General features: G+C 41.1%; 1 long non-coding RNA gene across 1 annotated transcript in view; it reads left to right on the top strand.

Moving 5' to 3' along the window:
- The window catches only part of LOC139823628 (uncharacterized), a 310,568-nt gene that overhangs the window by 186,318 nt on the left and 111,257 nt on the right, over positions 1–12,993 (top strand). The gene's annotated exons all lie outside the window — the stretch shown is intronic.

The raw sequence follows: 12,993 nt of genomic DNA, 5'->3' as shown, positions 1-12,993 counted from the left end.
ATGTTCAGGATTTACAGCATCATGAACATGTGGTAGAAAAATTGCTATGTGAGTGCAATCTATGCATCCAATTACTCCCGGAAATCTATGATTGTCATAAAATCTGGAAATCATACTATATAATATAATGCCAATTTTGATTAATAATGTAAATTAAATTATAATTAAAGTAATTTAAATCGACCGTGACTGGCAATATATAACGTCTTTTCGATATGAACATTGAAAAACTGTGAGCCAACTTGGTTTGTCGGATTCACACAGCTTCGGATCAATCATCGAGACATTATTAATTTTGACCATGGTTTTGGTCAGTTGATGTAATTTCTAAATTAAATAGTTTTTAAATTTTATTGCGAAAAATATTACCCCAGCCAGGGTTTGAACCTGGAACCTCCCGTATACCGTGCGGGTGTCTTGCCAATTCGACCACTGAGGCTGTGGTAATATTTATCGCAATAATAACTATAAGATGGAGCACCGATTCTTAGGTCGACGGTGTATAATAAACAGAATAATAAATTTCTTTCGCCAGTATATAGAATAACAATTAAAGTAATTTAAATCGACCGTGACTGGCAATATATAACGTCTTTTCGATATGAACATTGAAAAACTGTGAGCCAACTTGGTTTGTCGGATTCACACAGCTTCGGATCAATCATCGAGACATTATTAATTTTGACCATGGTTTTGGTCAGTTGATGTAATTTCTAAATTAAATAAATTTTACCTGGCTGGGGTAATATTTTTCGCAATAAAATTTAAAAACTATTTAATTTAGAGAAATTACATCAACTGACCAAAACCATGGTCAAAATTAATAATGTCTCGATGATTGATCCGAAAAAGTGCTGTGTGAATCCGACAAACCAAGTTGGCTCACAGTTTTTCAATGTTCATATCGAAAAGACGTTATATATTGCCAGTCACGGTCGATTTAAATTACTTTAATTGTTATTCTATATACTGGCGAAAGAAATTTATTATTCTGTAAATTAAATTATGTCATTGGAAAATTAAAGTCACTAACTGTTGTCTTAAATGCTTTAACTCATTTAAAGTTCTGGGAAATTTAATCCACTGGTTATTATGTTTGCCTCATTTAATGCATTTACAACTTTATTAATACATCTAGATACGGATGGTTGACTTATAGAAAAATATAAATTTTGTCTTACACTTGTTTGATAGCTACAATGTGCAAAAAAATGTAATGCTGTCAATACCTAAAGCAAAATTAACAATGTAAATAATAAATAATATACATATATATGTTAATAACATTATATAATTTATTACGTATTATATATATATATATAAAACAAGATCTGTATTATTTATGTATATTTATAATTGCCATGTTTTTATTTATTTTAATTTTAGTGTCCAACATAGATTTTCGCTGCTTCTGTTTCATATATGGTGCTAAATCTTTTATTAAATTACGTACTAATGGTTTTGTTAAACGAAATAATTTCATAAATTTTTGTGCTTATATTAAATGCGTCAGCTGCTACATGTCTTACACGATTTGTCCGCATGACGGCATGTGCAACTTCGATGTCGGCCTCTGTTTGTGCAATCACAATATTATTAATAATATTCATTTTATTTGAGGAATTGTTTGTTTTATAACCTAAATATACATTTGCAAACGTGCTCGTAATCAAGATGCGAATACATAAAACCACTCGCAGCATTGCGTGCAAAAATTTGCGTATACGTTTCAATGCGTGTACTTATGTGAGGTTCGAGAATAGGTTTTCAAATATAAGCGCTCGTAACTCTGAGTTTGCGCATACGTTTTTCTTACTAGTTAGAGAATCGGGGCCCTGAACGGATACGCGAGATCTAATAAACGCGCGAGCCAGTCAGTCAGGCCGGTAACGTAGTACACGATTCTCGTGACTGGCGTTAGCTATAGCTACAGCTCGAGCCGTTCGGGGAAGAAAGGGACGGCAGATATGTATGTCTGCGCTCTTCTAGCCGCCCGAAGCCGAACGCTCCCCTTCACATGTGCTGGCAACGCGGGCAGAGACTCTCTGCATTGAGTTCTATATCGATATGTTTTCGCCTAGCAATTCTTCAAGCAAAGATTTTAGGTACAGTAACTCTTTACAGCATTCCGCTGCTGCTATATACTCGGCTTCAGTGCTCGATAGCGCAATCACGGATTGTTTCCTAGAGCACCAGCTAATCGGTCCACCTCCATACATTATTACGTAACCTGTAGTACTCTTCCTAGTTTCGGTATATCCCGCGAAGTCCGCATCGCAGAATGCTTCTAAGAGTTTGGTTTCTCCTGTGTTCTTATACATTATTCCTTGTTCTGTGCTTCCGTTTAGATATTTCAATATATGTTTCAAGTCTGTGACACGTTCTTGTGTTGGAACTTCTACGTATCTACTGCAGAGTCCAACACTGTATTCGATGTCTGGTCTGGTTTTTGTCGAGGCATACAGTAGGCTTCCTATTATTTCCCTGTATGGGTATTGTTTGATTTTTGGCTCTGTTTTTGTTCGATCTCCTGCTGCATTGGTATCTTTACTGGCTTAGCGTTGTCCATTCCATACTGAACAAGTATTCCTTTGGTGTATTCTTTTTGTGACAGTTTAACAGTATTTTCGCTCTTTGTGATTTCAAATCCTACGAAGGTAGTAGGTTTTCTCATGACTGTAATCTTAAATTTTTGTCTGAGATCTTCCAACAATTGTTCTATTTCTTCCGAGTCGTCGCTTATAATTATGCCGTCGTCGACATAGTATCCTATTATTGTTTTACCGTCCCTTTTTTACAAACAAGCATTGTTTGTTATCCAGTGGTTCAAAGCTTTTTTTCTTCAGGAAATCAGTGAACTTCCACCGAAGAGGTGCCTGCTTGAGACCGTACAGTGCTTTTCTCAGTGAGTATTTTGCCTTTATAATTGTATCCTTCTGGAGGATACATGTATATTTCGTCGGTCAGGTTGTAGCCGGACGATGCCATCTGAGAGCACGACTCACGCAATATGTCTTTCTATCAAACGGTCGCCACTCGGGTTTGACCTCTAAATACCGAGAAGGTAATCTAAATATATCATCTCGATTATTAACAAAACTATAATATTATTTTATTGTTTCAGGTAGATGCTCAGGATAGATCATCGCCGCTGCTGAACTTCCCCGGATCCTCGCATCATCGCATATCGGATTGCCGCTGGACAACGATGGATCATCGCCGATGGACAAGGTAAGTAAAAGGTAAGTATGTAATATAAAATTAATCTTGAGACTTTGTTTCAAAATTAACGATTCTTTTATTCCAGATCGTCGTTTCGATGCTATAAGATGTTTCACAATTGTAAAGGTGGTTCACAATAATAAGATCAGACACTTGTGTGCGCCGCGCTTTATGGCTAACACTCCTCGATCACGTGACAGCTGTGTGCCACTCGTTATTTCGAACAATTATTGTGCACCCGATTACGCGGAAGTTTCCGGTCGTTATATACAACGAATAACGATGTCCGTACAATATTTCGTAGTCGTGAGACCCAATGTCCATAATTGTAGTATACTCGATATGCTTCCGGTCGCTAATGTTATATCCGAACTACTGCCCTACGCTTTCGGTAAACACTTTATTGTTACTGGTAACTCTGTACCCCTTGCTATTGTTGAACGAGTATTTAACGCGCAAATATGCGGGAGTTTCCACTTGTTATACACAGTTAGGAAATACGTCCGCACGCTCCTACTGTATCCGAAAGACTGCCAAGAAAAATGGTGCTTGCTTCGCCTCCCCACTATGCCAATTCGACCACTGAGGCTGTGGTAATATTTATCGCAATAATAACTATAAGATGGAGCACCGATTCTTAGGTCGACGGTGTATAATAAACAGAATAATAAATTTCTTTCGCCAGTATATAGAATAACAATTAAAGTAATTTAAATCGACCGTGACTGGCAATATATAACGTCTTTTCGATATGAACATTGAAAAACTGTGAGCCAACTTGGTTTGTTGGATTCACACAGCACTTTTTCGGATCAATCATCGAGACATTATTAATTTTGACCATGGTTTTGGTCAGTTGATGTAATTTCTAAATTATTATTGCGATAAATATTACCACAGCCTCAGTGGTCGAATTGGCAAGACACCCGCACGGTATACGGGAGGTTCCAGGTTCAAACCCTGGCTGGGGTAATATTTTTCGCAATAAAATTTAAAAACTATTTAATTTAGAAATTACATCAACTGACCAAAACCATGGTCAAAATTAATAATGTCTCGATGATTGATCCGAAAAAGTGCTGTGTGAATCCGACAAACCAAGTTGGCTCACAGTTTTTCAATGTTCATATCGAAAAGACGTTATATATTGCCAGTCACGGTCGATTTAAATTACTTTAATTGTTATTCTATATACTGGCGAAAGAAATTTATTATTCTGTAAATTAAATTATGTCATTGGAAAATTAAAGTCACTAACTGTTGTCTTAAATGCTTTAACTCATTTAAAGTTCTGGGAAATTTAATCCACTGGTTTATTATGTTTGCCTCATTTAATGCATTTACAACTTTATTAATACATCTAGATACGGATGGTTGACTTATAGAAAAATATAAATTTTGTCTTACACTTGTTTGATAGCTACAATGTGCAAAAAAATGTAATGCTGTCAATACCTAAAGCAAAATTAACAATGTAAATAATAAATAATATACATATATATGTTAATAACATTATATAATTTATTACGTATTAATATATATTATATAAACAAGATCTGTATTATTTATGTATATTTATAATTGCCATGTTTTTATTTATTTTAATTTTAGTGTCCAACATAGATTTTCGCTGCTTCTGTTTCATATATGGTGCTAAATCTTTTATTAAATTACGTACTAATGGTTTTGTTAAACGAAATAATTTCATAAATTTTTTGTGCTTATATTAAATGCGTCAGCTGCTACATGTCTTACACGATTTGTCCGCATGACGGCATGTGCAACTTCGATGTCGGCCTCTGTTTGTGCAATCACAATATTATTAATAATATTCATTTTATTTGAGGAATTGTTTGTTTTATAACCTAAATATACATTTGCAAACGTGCTCGTAATCAAGATGCGAATACATAAAACCACTCGCAGCATTGCGTGCAAAAATTTGCGTATACGTTTCAATGCGTGTACTTATGTGAGGTTCGAGAATAGGTTTTCAAATATAAGCGCTCGTAACTCTGAGTTTGCGCATACGTTTTTCTTACTAGTTAGAGAATCGGGGCCCTGAACGGATACGCGAGATCTAATAAACGCGCGAGCCAGTCAGTCAGGCCGGTAACGTAGTACACGATTCTCGTGACTGGCGTTAGCTATAGCTACAGCTCGAGCCGTTCGGGGAAGAAAGGGACGGCAGATATGTATGTCTGCGCTCTTCTAGCCGCCCGAAGCCGAACGCTCCCCTTCACATGTGCTGGCAACGGGCAGAGACTCTCTGCATTGAGTTCTATATCGATATGTTTTCGCCTAGCAATTCTTCAAGCAAAGATTTTAGGTACAGTAACTCTTTACAGCATTCCGCTGCTGCTATATACTCGGCTTCAGTGCTCGATAGCGCAATCACGGATTGTTTCCTAGAGCACCAGCTAATCGGTCCACCTCCATACATTATTACGTAACCTGTAGTACTCTTCCTAGTTTCGGTATATCCCGCGAAGTCCGCATCGCAGAATGCTTCTAAGAGTTTGGTTTCTCCTGTGTTCTTATACATTATTCCTTGTTCTGTGCTTCCGTTTAGATATTTCAATATATGTTTCAAGTCTGTGACACGTTCTTGTGTTGGAACTTCTACGTATCTACTGCAGAGTCCAACACTGTATTCGATGTCTGGTCTGGTTTTTGTCGAGGCATACAGTAGGCTTCCTATTATTTCCCTGTATGGGTATTGTTTGATTTTTGGCTCTGTTTTTGTTCGATCTCCTGCTGCATTGGTATCTTTACTGGCTTAGCGTTGTCCATTCCATACTGAACAAGTATTCCTTTGGTGTATTCTTTTTGTGACAGTTTAACAGTATTTTCGCTCTTTGTGATTTCAAATCCTACGAAGGTAGTAGGTTTTCTCATGACTGTAATCTTAAATTTTTGTCTGAGATCTTCCAACAATTGTTCTATTTCTTCCGAGTCGTCGCTTATAATTATGCCGTCGTCGACATAGTATCCTATTATTGTTTTACCGTCCCTTTTTACAAACAAGCATTGTTTGTTATCCAGTGGTTCAAAGCTTTTTTTCTTCAGGAAATCAGTGAACTTCCACCGAAGAGGTGCCTGCTTGAGACCGTACAGTGCTTTTCTCAGTGAGTATTTTGCCTTTATAATTGTATCCTTCTGGAGGATACATGTATATTTCGTCGGTCAGGTTGTAGCCGGACGATGCCATCTGAGAGCACGACTCACGCAATATGTCTTTCTATCAAACGGTCGCCACTCGGGTTTGACCTCTAAATACCGAGAAGGTAATCTAAATATATCATCTCGATTATTAACAAAACTATAATATTATTTTATTGTTTCAGGTAGATGCTCAGGATAGATCATCGCCGCTGCTGAACTTCCCCGGATCCTCGCATCATCGCATATCGGATTGCCGCTGGACAACGATGGATCATCGCCGATGGACAAGGTAAGTAAAAGGTAAGTATGTAATATAAAATTAATCTTGAGACTTTGTTTCAAAATTAACGATTCTTTTATTCCAGATCGTCGTTTCGATGCTATAAGATGTTTCACAATTGTAAAGGTGGTTCACAATAATAAGATCAGACACTTGTGTGCGCCGCGCTTTATGGCTAACACTCCTCGATCACGTGACAGCTGTGTGCCACTCGTTATTTCGAACAATTATTGTGCACCCGATTACGCGGAAGTTTCCGGTCGTTATATACAACGAATAACGATGTCCGTACAATATTTCGTAGTCGTGAGACCCAATGTCCATAATTGTAGTATACTCGATATGCTTCCGGTCGCTAATGTTATATCCGAACTACTGCCCTACGCTTTCGGTAAACACTTTATTGTTACTGGTAACTCTGTACCCCTTGCTATTGTTGAACGAGTATTTAACGCGCAAATATGCGGGAGTTTCCACTTGTTATACACAGTTAGGAAATACGTCCGCACGCTCCTACTGTATCCGAAAGACTGCCAAGAAAAATGGTGCTTGCTTCGCCTCCCCACTATGCCGCGTCGCTCCCACCTTCGTACCTATTATTCTCGCCTATTGTATTCGGCACGTACTTCCGGGTGTGATCACGTTTCGCCGCATGACTTTTACGCACTCGCCTAGTGAATTGTTTCTAGAATATTCTACCCGCGGAAGATTCCCGTCGTTCTTTAACGGATTTCCATACACCTTTTGGCGCCGATTCCCCAGGTCGGCCGGGTTCCAACGAGTTCCTCTGAGGGGAGGGGGGGCTATGTCGCGGAATAATCATCAAGGGAACTGGACTCCAGCCCCCTACTGACCCGTGAGCGAAGCAAGCTCCCTCCCACGGGCTTTCAGGGGTCCCCGGGCTCCGACTCCCGGGGCACCGCAGCGGGACGGTTGGGGCTAAAGAAGTCTACCCCTTTTAAGGCCTTGTCCGCCGTGGCGACCAGCTATTGTCCTTAACCGCCGGCCGAGGTAACCTCCGCACCGGCGGCTAACCTTCTACTCCGATGGCCGGGTTCGGGAGGGGTGCGATCAGCCCCCTGCAACTTGTAGTTCATCGTGTCCGTTTAAGTGTCACGGTGGTGCTGGCGACATTCATGCAACGATATATACATATGTCATATATGTGCTTACAGCTCCTGACGCCCCGATCGTCCTGACTCGCCTATATCGTTGTTTAAAAATCAACATGACATATCTCGCTTTTATAAAATTTACAGGAAGTACGAGAAACTGTTTTGCACATAATTTTCGAGTCCAATGATATATAAAATAGACTTTTTTCGTAAAAAAAATGAATAATGTCATGTTGCTTTCCAAGTGACAATTTACTTACAAGCTGCTTTAACAATTAATTCACAAATATTTATTAGTTTTTTTATAAATGAAATTTTATAATGCACGTGGTTAATTTTTGTATTAGAATTATGTTTTTAATGATATAAGATAGGTATATATAAGAAAGGATAAGAAAGTGTTACGTCCCGATAGATCGCGGCCGCAGGGGGGGGTACTCGGATCGCTTATACGGGACTAGTCGCTTTTCGGGTCATCGAGCCAAGGGGCTCTATCCGGGGATACCTGCGACCGAGGTAATTCGCTATCCAGACGCCCGTCACCAAATCGTTTGCCCGATCCGCACTCTCACTGGGAGATTTAGGTTCGGTAGTTCATCACCGTACCGTTGATTTAGAGGATTCGTCAGATATCGTTCAAACGGTTCTTCTACTCTAGTGCATGCGTAACATTCGAAAGCGGGCCGGCAGTCGGCTAGAACCTTACTGCACTCGCTACACGTGGGGAGCTCTATCCGCGGACCGTATTGCACGAAGTGCCTGAGGACGCCTTCGAAATCTTGCCGGAAGGGCTGGTATTTGCCAAGCTGGCAATCCTCACAAATAATGACCCCCGTAGTTTTATTTTGGAAAAACAACGACCAGACACAGATTCCCGTTATTAGCCATGCTCTGATAGGGCTAGGGGGTAAAACTACCTCCGGAGGTTGCCGATTTACCGGATGTCCGGGACACATGAACAATGGAGCGCTAAACTCTAGTTTGGAAGATGGCAATTATCGTAGATTTGCGTTCTAAATATTGGTCTCCTCCCTCGTGTTCCACCGAACGTTTTACGTCAAAGAATATTTCACAGCACGTGGTACACGCGGAGGGGCTCTGGATTTCTCCGATCACGACGTCGCACGAATCGCACTCTTCGACTTTGTATCGGTAACCGATATGCATATAATGGCGGACTAAGCAGTCGTACTGGCGGCGTTGCGGGCCCGTTAGGTCTCGGAAACACTATAACCAATTCCGCCGCGCAATTCTAGAGGCCAATGGGGTTAGTCGGCGCGCGGGGCGTCGCGTGCGCGCCTCGCTCATGCCGTTCGCTTAGCGCCTAGGGGCGTCGTCACTTACCATTAATCGAGCTCCAATGGGCGATCCGCGGTGCCCCAGTGTTTTGGTGGTGAGGCGTCGAACCACAGGTGTAGAATCTCGGCGCGGCGCTGGATCAGGCGGATCCGGCGGGGATCGTCCTCTTTGATTGAAGCGATGAATTCCCAGGATGGAACTGGTGGTGGATTATCGGAATCTCCCCCCGGTGTGAGGGTGATCGGGGTTAGCCGATAATTCTGGGCTTTCCGGAATGCTTGGTAATCTGCTCGAGACTCGGCCTTGTCCAGTGGAACGTAGATGTATTGTATACTTTTAATGTTAATTTTGCGCACTGAGGTTACGTTTTCGAGTTTTGGTCTCGCGTCCGCCTTGCACGCGGAACTCGCGACGACGTACTTTTCGTATTCAGGATCAGGTGCGTAATCGGAAAGGACTCCTAACAATGGATTCGGAGGGGTCCCGAACAAAAGGCGGTTGAGCCTGCGGGTGCGTACCTTGAGTCCGCTTCGTCGCGTCTTGGGCATTTGTTAACTACTGATCGAGGTTAAAAGACAAATACGCTTCGGTTGACTCTTCTTGCTCGTGGCGAAAAAGCGTGCAGCTCGTACAGCACTGCCTCTCTCCAGGCACCCACGGACGGTAGCGTGCCGCTCGTACGGCACTGCCTCGTACGCAGATGTGGCGCAAGGGGAGGACCGGTGATTCGGATGCCTTATTGCAATTACTAGAATACCCACAGGCGGAGACGTGCCGCTCGTACGGCACTGGGCTCGTGTGTGGATGTAGTGTAAGTGGGATCAGTGGAGGATGTGCGAAGAGGTGTAAGAATTTGTAGAGTAAGATATTGTATAAAAATGATTGTATATTACGATAATTCTACATAGGACATCTATGAGCTAACATATGATTACAAAAGTAACAAGATTACAATCAGGAATGTATATGTTACGGGCAATTTGATTAATCCGGTCATTATGCATAATGGCCGGGCATTATGCATAATGCCCGCTTCTTTCGGGCCATTTGAATAATAAAAGCAAAAATGTTCAAATTAATCAAACTGACCGGTCATTATGCATAATGCCCACAGACAAGTGGGAAATGTGATTAACATATTAAAATATCTTTCTAAAAAGAATGGCAGTCTGTCTATAATTTCAACTTTCTTACAATGAGTTCATTCACTAAAATATTTTATATTTTGTGTTTAAACATAATTTATAACAGACAAATTAATAAATTATTTGGTAAATGTGCAGAATAGTGGCCTTCTCACCGATTTCGTTGAACTTAGGCTTAATCGACGCGTTTTTGCACAAAACGACCGAATCTGGCAGAAAAAAGTGTCGCTCTGCCCCGCGAAGCGAGATGTAGGTTAGTGACGCGCTTTAAACAGTTAAATATTTTTAAAGCGCGTCATCTAACCTATGTAGGTTAGTGACGCGCTTTAAACAGTTACATAGGTTAGATGACGAGCTTTAAAAATATTTAACTGGGTAAATCTGAAGAATAGTGGCCTCCTCACCGATTTCGTTCAACTTGGGCTTAATCGACGCGTTTTTGCACGAAACGACCGAATCTGGCAGAAAAAAGTGTCGCTCTGCCCCGCGAAGCGAGATATTAACGGTTAAAGTTGACAGGAATCAAGTTATGATTCCTGTCATACCGACGAGATGCAGCGACTACGACCATGCCCTGCAACCACACGCGCATGCTCAGTGGTCGCACGCGCATGTAAAACTGCGCCAATTTTAAATGAATCAATCGTGCAGAATAACCAAGCATTTCGATTCAAGCAGTTAGGTCTCACGCTGGGAGTTTCATTAGTTTAATTATGCGTGGGAAGCACACACACACACACACAACGGGGGGGTGCGAGGGGGGGCCTTCGGCACCCCTTCCCCCGTACCCACCCCGCCGGTAGGCTGCGTGGACCTCGCTTTACAACATAAAGTACATGCTAAGTTGTAAAACGAAATTATAAAGTACATGCATGGGGGAGGGTGCAAGGGAAAAAAGCTTTTCTGTTCACGTGCGCTCACGCATGTAAGCCCCCTTGCACCCCTCCATGCATGTGCTTTATAATTTCGCTTTACAACTTAGCATGTACTTTATGTTGTAAAGCGAGGTCCACGCAGCCTACCGGCGGGGTGGGTGCGGGGGAGGGGGGGGCCGAAGGCCCCCCCTCGCACCCCCCCGTTGTGTGTGTGTGTGTGCTTCCCACGCATAATTAAACTAATGAAACTCCCAGCGTGAGACCTAACTGCTTGAATCGAGATGCTTGGTTATTCTGCACGATGTAACTGTTTAATGATTTTCGTTAAAGCAGGGCACATACACACGTGTGTATGCCCTGCTTTATAGAAGTTGTGATTTTCGTTAAAGCAGGGCACACACACGTGTGTATGCTGGTGTATGCCCTGTTTTATAGAAGTTGTGATTTTCGTTAAAGCAGGGCATACACACGTGTGTGTGCCCTGCTTTAACGAAAATCATTAATATGAACTTTTCATATACCAACTATTCTCTGCTTTAACAATTTTATTTCTGTTTCGTTAACTTCAACACTTAATATCTGTAACATAAATAATTTGTTAAAGCAGAGAATAGTTGATATATGAAAAGTAAATTTATGTGTACTTTTCATATACCAACTATTCTCTGCTTTAACAAATTATTTATGTTTCGTTAACTTAAACGCTTAATATTTGTAACAGAAATAATATGTTAAAGCAGAGAATAGTTGGTATATGAAAAATACACATAAATATTTACTTTTCATATATCAACTATTCTCTGTTTTAACAAATTATTTAGTTTTAACAAATATTTAAGTCCGCTATCGCTATCGCCTATTGTGCAAGGGGCTTAAGATTGCCGGAAAAATCAACTCAAATGAGATGATTTATCAAAATGACCATTTAGCATTGGGAAATATGCATAATGACCGGGCAATTTGATTAATTCTTCTCTATTAATCATATTGGCCGAACAAATTGGGAATTATGCATAATGCCCGGCCATTATGCATAATGCCCAATTTATCAAATTGCCCGTAACATATATATATTTATATAATTGTCGAGTGGGACGAACGTATGGCGTATTCCTATATGACGCGTAATTCTATATGTAGTGAGAGAGCTGAAGGCTCTGGATTCGGTAACGCACGTGGAGATAGGAAGATTCTCGATGTGGAAATAGGAAGGTTCTGGATTCAGAGAGACTCGAGAAGGATTCAGTGGTTACTTAACTGGAGAGTCCGTGATCGAGGTAGGACTCCGGGGAACTGAGAGCGTCCCTTGGGATGTTCGCCCTTATATTCCTGTTTTCCCGATGGCGGGGGTGGTCGAGTGGAAGGGTTGACTGAGTGGAAGGGTTGAGTTGCGTCATCGGCTCCGCTTTCGATTTCTCTCTTTATATGGTCATGGCCTGAGTTTTCTTCCTTTTGTTGCCTGAGTGGAAGGGTTGAGTTGCGTCATCGGCTCCGTTTTCGATTTCTCTCCTTATATGGTCATGTCCTGAGTTTTCGGAAGAGTCTGGGAGGGTTTAGGTTTGCGTTACCTGAAGGAAGCGTTGCGGGGAAATTCCTATGGCTAAACCCTTGTGGGCATTGCGACTTATTTGTTGTGTATATACATTATTGGAATAGGCCAAGCCTATTGCGTATATCGTGACTTATTTTCTATATTTATATGCTAGTGGGTAGGTTAGGCCTATCGCGCAGGTCGTGACTTATCGCTGGTGTGGTAACTTATTCGGTGGTAATTCTACTGTCGGTAAGTCATGCTAGTGAGTGTGGTAACTTATTCGGTGGTAATCCTACTGTCGGTAAGTCATGCTAGTAAGTATGGTAACTTGTTCGGTGGTAATCCTACTGTCGGTAAG

This window comes from Temnothorax longispinosus, unplaced genomic scaffold, assembly GCF_030848805.1.
Source record: "Temnothorax longispinosus isolate EJ_2023e unplaced genomic scaffold, Tlon_JGU_v1 HiC_scaffold_15, whole genome shotgun sequence".
NCBI lineage: Eukaryota > Metazoa > Arthropoda > Insecta > Hymenoptera > Formicidae > Temnothorax > Temnothorax longispinosus.
Note: the sequence above shows the minus strand (reverse complement) of the source record. Positions and strands in the feature narration are given on the sequence as shown.